Below are 8,775 nucleotides of genomic sequence, written 5' to 3'. Positions count from 1 at the left end.
ATGGGCAATGACTACAGTACTCACACTGCCATCTGCGTGAAATTGATGCAGATGCAGTTGAAAAAGACGACAGGTTCACCTTATTTGAACCCTTGAAAATCAAGAGAGAAACATCAAAACATCCGACATCCCTTGGACCCTTTGTATTTCTCTCTGGAACCGCTCTCAATGTGATTGCGATGCGCTTGAAACACTAAATTTAACAGGATCTCAACTGATAAATTATGGATTTCCTGCGAGTCAAAAGTGCCGCGAAAGTTCGTGTTATTCTACACAGGGCAAACTTTACTGGATGTCGCACGCAATGTGAAAGTTACAAAATTGGTTAAAGTAACCTTACCTTGTAACAAAAGAATCAATTGCCAGCTTGAAATGAATTGATGAAATTTGCAAGTAAAGGCTCAATGCACTCAAACCCGTTTATTTTAATAATTACTAGTTCACCCGTTGCTGTGAGAGTAACTGATGGCAATGCTATTTGACCCCTGATGACCCTTTTGACTTTTTGACATGTTCTCCTCATATCGAGGATTCTTTCTAGCCTGAATCCTTCCAGGCCCAGAATTGCGGCGTCTTTATATTACCCACAATCCTTCACGTTGCCTTATTCAGGGCCTGAATTCGTAACATGAAAAATTTTGGTGCACTTTTTTCGTCTGGAGCCAGAATTCTGGCTCCACGAGCGTGCGCAGTAGGACACTTTTGCTCAGAGTGTCCAACACCGCCAGTTTTGTTCCGCTCAAACCATTGCAGCTGAGGCCCGGGTTGAGGAGACTATGTCATGAATAAGTAATGAGCTTGCGTCATAGCTTGCATATTGTCGAAATCTGGACAATCATAACTACAGCCAGCGGTGTATAGACAGCATTAATTGATTTTTGCGGGGATTTTTGGAAAAGCAACAGTTTAAGTTTTTAAGTTTAATATTTTTGTTTTTAATTTACTTTCATTGCCACAAATCATTATCATTCTTATTCTTTAATATTCTTCTTATTACCATTATTAGTAGACCTTTTTCCAAGGGGGGGTTGTGAAAAGTGGACTTTCTTCCTAAAATTTGGACCCCAGTTTGGACCTTCTTATTTAGACCAAAAGTTAAAAACTTGAATTTTGGCTTGTTACGCTCTACAAATTGTGATATTTGGGGACTTTCTTTTTTGCAAAATTATTTTTTACTTTTTGGTTAAAAAGAAAACCAAGCACAAAATGCCGTTCTCGCGACTTTCAATGTAGCTGATTCCCCCCAAACCCAGAAAAAAAATCACGCTGTAGTCCTAGTACTTTCAACCAGGGTCCAGGGATGTTGTTTCATATCAGTCTCTAAATATTTCAACAAAACTGATTGCAGAATTTTGCCCTATGCCTTCATTAAGATTTCTCAAAAGCAACCGCAAAAAAGTCGGGTTTATATAAAGGGCATTCAATGTTTTAATAAATAAATTCAACTTTGAAATTTAAAAAAAAAATACAAATATTTTGACAACATTTAAAAATGTTTTTCTTTTTTTGGCAGAGTTTTTCATGTAAACACGTCTTCATGACCTTATGTTCTTAGGGAGTGTTCATGACTTCTTTGGTGGGGGTGTAAAATGTGGGGGATCAAAAATATTGGGTTCTAAAAGGGAATAAAACCAGAGGCCGGGGTAACAAAATTGAGGGTAAAAGTCCGGGGTAAGATGTACCAGAAGGCATGCACATTTTAATTATTTTAATGAAAAATTGTGTTTCATTTTATAAATTCTAACATTTACAAGTTTGTGTTTTTTTACTGGAAAGCGTATCACCGAATACATCAAATATTGATTAGTCCTGAAAACACACAGATACCGGCACATGTTATATTTCTTTTCATTTTATTTTTCTAACACATGACTGATACAAAAGGCATGATAACAACTTGATATGGTCAATATGATTTAAACAAACATCAATTTATTTTAATTGAAAAATACACTAAGAAAAGTTGCATTAATAAAAAATCAATAAAAAATTGGAGGAAATAAAACTGCTTTTAACATGAAGTACCTGATATCCAGATTACTCAGTTTACTTATTTTTGAAAGTTGCCACGTCCCCAACTTTTGTCCAATCTGCAACCCTAATAAACTATGACCATGAGGCCTAGCCAATTCTGAACACCTTTTCATGAAATTGTACATCACTCATCACTGTCAGGGCCTAGATTTCAACGAGCATCACAGAATCGATTCTCGTAATGATTCTTGTAAGATTCGGGTGCGAGAATCAAAATCTCTCATTGTATCATACAGTAAGTGCAGTGACTAGGATGGATTTTGATTCTTGCAAACCAAAGCGAAATCTAGGTTTCGACTGTGCTGATTTATCTACAGAGCCCTCAAGTGACATGGAAGAAAAAAAGCGGGGTCTGAGATAGCCTTGAGATAGTAACTCGGGGTCCAAGATAGTAATTCGAGGCCCGACTTAGTAACTCGGGGTCTAAGATAGTAACTTGGGCCCAACTTAGTAACTTCGTGCCCAAGATAGTAACTCGTGCCCCGAAATAGTAGCTCGGGGTCCCCAAACTACTAGTCAGGGCCCCAATTTACTATCTCGGACCCGAGTCACTATCTTGGACCCAAGTTACTAAGCCGTACCTCGATTTTTTTTTTCTTCCATGTCACTTTGGGGGCTCCGTAGTCAGTGCAGTTGAAATTGCTGCTTTTGGAAGTAAGGCATTTTGTGATTGTGATCCACAGCATCATACCCCCCCCACTTTTCTCAAAAAAGATTTTTATACCACTGGAAACCTCTGGCAACATTATGTTTATGTACAAAGAATTTCTTGCAGATTAATTTGTTCAGCAGAAATATCATGAAATTTGAATTATGTTCTGGTACACCAGAACAAAATTACAACAAATAATCATGCATACCTCGCAAATGCAAAATTGGAATCAACTGCAATTTTAGGAATAACCTTTTTTGGGAGATATCTACCTAAAAATGATATAAAAAGAGGATGCTAGGATCACTAAAATTGAAAATTAACATTATCTAATTATTGTCCACTGTTTAGAACATACAGGTACATGTATAACCTACACCACATCCCTCTCTTCTAGGTTATTTATTATTTATTTATTACTATAATTCATAGTCTGTAAAATGGGTACATACATGTACAAAAGTCATCAATGTAGCTTAACAGGGTAAGGGGACAGTTATTGGCAAGTTAAAATGGGCGAGTAAGAGCGAGAGAAAATGGCGAGTCAGATAAGTTTAATATCCCCTGGTCCCTGCAGAGGTTAAAGATTGATCCCTGCTGAGAATACGGGAAGTCTCGCCATTGAGTTAAGATTTTTTGGCAGACGAGTTACGACAAGTCCCATCGATGAGTTAAAATTTACGGCAAGTCCCATCAGCAAGTTATGGCAAGTCTTATCAGCAAGTTAAGATTACAATTTGATTTAGGGTAACATGGGTTTTTTTCTCATCATCATGAACCTCAACTATAGAAAAAATATTAAATTTGTGTACATCGTGGAACATTCAACTACGCTTGTTACTCCGCGACTAATCATGCTAACTACACGCGTACAATGCTACTCTACGCGTCCATATTAGTGAGGCTATCTGCGTACAACTGCTTACTACGCACAGCCACGCAAAGAGTATGTTCCACGATGTACACAAATTTGATAATTTTTCTATAGTGAAAGCCATTTTCCATTCATCATTACGGCATTCCTGTAACTCTCTTACAGGACTTGATAGCATTGCTGTAGCTCGCCGATTTGATCGTGTTGTCGTAAATCGCCATTTGGACTTGATGGCTTTGCCGTAACTCGCTGGTGGGACTTTGATGGCTTTGTCGTAAATCCTCTTTAGCTTACTTTGGGGGGGTAATTGAAAAAAAACACACCCTAATCTCTGGGGGGGTAACTTGCCTTTTCTTTAACTTCGCCTTTTTTTTAACTTCGCCTTTTTTAACTTCGCCTAGTTACCACTGTGTCCAGTATTTGTTGACTTAATTGTAGTCCACGTTATCATAATTATATATTATGAGTTCCACTGTGTGGTAAAACATGTTCCAAATTAACAGTGATGGCTAGTGGCTACCAGCTAGCTAGTCCACTAAACCTAATTGATAGGTAGGCGTAGGCCGTAACAGCCATATGTTGACAATGTCTTTTTCTGTCGATAGTTTTCCCCTCGAAGTTAAATTCGCTTGATTTTTAGTTGAAGTTCCGACATTCTATATGGCACAGGTGATTGCTATGGAGCATTTACCTGTCTCTTGCTTAAGCTTGTTGCTGCAGGTGGTTCCTTCCAAGAAGTTCATATTTCATCTGTAAAGAAAAATAACCAAAATATCAATTAAAATATTTAGATTTTAATATTGAACAACCTACAGATCCCCAAAAGTGACATAGAAAGAAAAAATATCTTTGGGCCTGAATTAGTAGCACGGGCCTGACCAGGGTTGTCACCATGACCCAAATAGTACTGGTTAAAATATTGAAGGCAAAGCGTGGCGAGCGAAGCTCTCGCGCCTCGCACTATCTTTTTAGTTGAGCGCTAGGGATCGGGAATAGGCTTTGAGGTACCACCCCCTAAAAAAAAATTTCTTCCTCTTTTTATGATGAAATATCATCATCCACTTCCGGAAATATAAAAAAAAAAAACTGAAAAAAAAAAACTGAAAAAACCCCAATTTAGTGAGTGCCAGACAGCCCAGTCCAGCGTGGTGATAACCCTGGGCCTGACTATAAATAAGGGCCCATGCTACTAAGTCAGATACTATCTTGGGGCTTGAAGTTACTATCTTGGGGCCTGAGTTACTAAGCCAGGCCTTATGGCCTAATCCTTTCATCAACCAATATAGCAGTTACTCATGGATTGTCTTTTGGAACTTGAAGGAGAGCAATAAATAGCTCTTCATGAGCCTTCAAGGAGAGCTGTTTCACATGTCAAACATCACTCTCCTATATCAGATTTAAGGTACTACACCCCTGGCCAATTTAGTGCCTAATTTTGCATTTTTCTCAAAAATTATAGCACATTTGATACAAGTAAGATATGTATATTATAGGGGCAAGGAGTACAACTACTGCACTGAAAATTCAGCAACTCAAGGCAAGTAGTTATTGATTTATTGATCAAATACTGGTTTTCCCTCATTTTTGACTGTAACTCCACAACTGTTGTTTGTGCTGAAATAAAATTTCCAGTGCAGTAGTTGTAGTCCTTGCCCCTATAATATACATATCTTACTTGTCACAAATGCACTATAATTTTTGTGTATTTTTTAAAAATATGCACAGAATTGAGCAGGGGTGTAGTACTATTAAGGAGAGCAGTAGAGAGCAATGCTCTCACTCTCCTCAAAAGGCAGTCCCTGGTTAATCATAGTACATGTACATACCAGCTTTTTGTTGTACCAGTACTGTTGAGTTCATCACTATACATTCTGATTAAAAGCCACCACCTCCTGAAAACAGTTGCTGCAACGTAACTGTACAGTTCACATCAAGTTGACATCACTGGTATCACCTAGTTGGGAAAATTCAAGAAACAAAATATTAAAATGGAGAAAGCGTTTTACAAGAACAAGCATGTTTCACTGTGCCTCCATGCTGCAAGCCCCAGAGTTACATATATGGGAGGCCTAAATGCGGTACCAATTCAAAATATATTTATGGAAATTGTTTTACCATTTATTTGCACACAAAAAGTAAACTGCGGATTTACTGCGCACCTTTTAGATAAAAATTTGATCATTGCATCTGTGTGTGACTTGTATGGCATGCGAGTTGTGTTGGAGATCAATGGTGGTGCATCCGTAGTGTACGTAGCACACGTATTGCAATTTGGCATTTTGCCCATTCATGCCTAAAGGCTAAACTATGATCAGCTCATCATCATGTGTGAGATGGGAGTCAGGACTAACTATAAAAAAAAAGCCCAAAATTTTCCGCTTTACAAATGTCAAATTCCGCTTTTTTCCGCCTTGTAAATTTTGCAATAAAAAATTTTCACAAAAAAAACCTTACGCCTTAACATTGGAGATTGTCAATTTCGCACAAATAGCATTTGATTTAAGCATTGCTTGCGACCACCTGCATGGCAGTGCGTGCATGCCATTCTACATACACATATCAATACCATGTTGTTTCTTGTTACAAGTCTTATTTGTTCCACCTTATAAAAAACCGAACAAACTTAAGGTGCCCTCAAAGATCATGTTGTCCGCCCGGGGTTGTCTGCATCCCAATTTAAATGCATGAATGTCACTCTCCTCAAAAGGCAGTCCCTGGTTACTCATTGTACATACCAGCTTTTTGTTGCACCAGTAGTACTGTTGAGTTCATCACTATACATTCTCATTAAAAGCCACCATCTCCTGAAAGCAGTTGCTGCAACTGTACAGTTCACATCAAGTTGACATCAGTATCACCTAGTTGGGGAAATTAAAAAGAAATAATATCTTAAAATGGAGAAAAGTTTTACAAGAGGGGCCTCTAGACTTCTCGCGTAAATTCACATAATCATACGCCAGTCCTGCATTACACAACGCACAACTAGCGTAAAGCATTCATACACTCCTATCAAAGCAGCCAATCAGAAAAGTATGAAACATGCATTGATTGTGTATATTGTGCATTCTCGTAGTCTACGGCAGTGTTTCATGCGTGTTAAGTGTCACATAGGATTGATTCATTTTTGGGCGGGTTTATATTTGGTTCTAATTTCCAACATTTTGAGTGATAATTTGTTACATAAAAAAAGTTAAAATTATGTGTTTTTTTCTTGTCGTGTATGACATGCGCTTATTTTGGGGGGGCTTTGGGGGCCAGCCCCCCAGGGTAAAATCAGGGGGAAGCGAAATTGAAGGGGCTGCAAAAACAGGGGTGGCAAAAACAAAAACAAAGGGGGTGGCAAAAAGAATTAATAAATAAAAAGGGCAGAAAAATTTGATAAAGCATACACATTTTTGAAAAAATGTTGCTATACATCAAAATGTGTTGCTTTTAGGGTGCTAGCACCTGAAATCTTTTTTTTTTTTTTTGCTCTTCACTTTTTCAAAAAAAAAAAAAAAAAATGGGTCAACCTTTTCGGGCTGTTGAGGAAGGGCAGCAAAATTTAATTTTCTTCAGCCCCGGGTTAGGCGCGACCACGGTAGGCCCTACGCCACTGTATGAAATAGATTAATAAACACATATTACTTAGGCCCTATTGCTCGAGAAATTAGGCAAAATAATGCACTTGCGCTGATGTCGATTAAATCTAATTTTGTCTTCCCCTTTGGGGCTCATGCATTAGACGCATCAGCATCAGCGCATATGCATTATTTTTCGAGCAGTAAGTATGTCTGCATTCATAATTACCTATAATTATTGAACCCCAGGCCTTGCCGTTTGACTTTTTTGGTGAGCGATCGCTGCCACCGCTCGCCCAAAAAAAAAATTTCTAGTGAGCGATTTTCCACTCGCCATGGCAGGGGCTATTTTAACGTGCCTCACCGTCACGTTCGTGCAATGAGATAAAAGTGTTGATGAAGTAGAGTGCGTTTCAAAAATAAAAAAATTGACATTTTTACCTGAATGTGACCGTAAGAAAGGCTCTACCATTGTCTACTATAAAGCATATCTACACGGATGGTTAATTGTCACTGCACAAATATTTTATCTCGTCACGTACGTGACAGTGAGGCACGTTAAAATAGCCCCTGCGCATGGACACTAAATATTACTCGCTGCGAATCTCACAAAATCAGCCAGCGAATTAAGTGTTAAAACGATTTAGAAAGGTACAAATATTAGTGCCTTTCGCGTGCATTTGAACGTGAATTTTAAAACCGAAACTCTTATTTGAATATACCCCAATAAGTGTATTGTGAAAATTCAACCATTCGCGTACCATCATTCGCGTACCATCAACCACTCGGCTTTAAAATCTAGACAGCAATGCCTGGCGCTCAACTGCGTGCATGCCATATCAAATCGATTGTCATTGATACAGGCATTACAGGTTGTTTATGACTGATGTTTTTTCGTGGCCTGATCCCGGGCCTGGCCTAGCCTACAATATAAGAGTGAATCAGTCATGAGTCACGACACTGCTCTTGTTTACGGTGTAAAAGATGGCCTTATAAACCATGCACACTACACGTGAAAATAATTGAAATAACTTCAGCTTTTATACTTACATTGTTTACCACCAGTGCCACTGCACCGCACCGTGAACGCCGAGGCTGTGCATAGTCAGTGCATCCATGTCACTGTGGTCTGAGCAGGGTCTGTGGCGACGAACTTTCCTTCTCAAAATCAAGTTAAATATTGCGATCTGACGGTGTGCAATGGACTCAATATGTTACAAATTTTAATTGATTTTAATGTTCCGTAACTTTTACGGAACATTGAAATGGAGAATTTTATTTGCTAAGCCTAAACTCTTGATATAATTGAAATTATAAATTTTATATAGATTTTAGGCCTCATAAAGCTTTACGAGAAAAACATGTTTGTTCTTGTAAAATGTTTCTCCATTTTAAGATATTATTTCTTGAATTTCCTCAACTAGGTGATAGCAGTGATGTCAACTTAAAGTGAATTGTACAGTTGTAGGCTCAGCAACTGCTTTCAGGAGATGTTAGTTGTGTGGCTTCCAAATCAGAATGTATATTGATGAACTCAACAGTACAAAACGCTGGTATGTACAATGAGTAACTGCTTTATTGGGTGATAAAAGGATTAGGTCATATGGCTTAAAATGCGAATAAATGTATACCTCAATAAAATTGTCCAGAATGAT

General features: G+C 38.2%; 1 long non-coding RNA gene across 1 annotated transcript; it reads right to left on the bottom strand.

Annotated features, from left to right (window-relative positions):
• Nucleotides 1–3,965: 3,965 nt before the first annotated feature.
• On the bottom strand, nt 3,966–8,255 carry LOC140153455 (uncharacterized). Its single transcript, XR_011859111.1, has 4 exons — nt 8,171–8,255; nt 6,296–6,418; nt 5,387–5,514; nt 3,966–4,310 (listed from the first exon to the last, which is right to left on the bottom strand). It is a non-coding gene; the product is annotated as an uncharacterized lncRNA (long non-coding RNA).
• Between the last annotated feature and the right edge of the window lie 520 nt (nt 8,256–8,775).

The sequence above is a fragment of the Amphiura filiformis genome, chromosome 5, assembly GCF_039555335.1.
Source record: "Amphiura filiformis chromosome 5, Afil_fr2py, whole genome shotgun sequence".
NCBI lineage: Eukaryota > Metazoa > Echinodermata > Ophiuroidea > Amphilepidida > Amphiuridae > Amphiura > Amphiura filiformis.
This window is presented reverse-complemented; position numbering and strand designations above follow the sequence as displayed.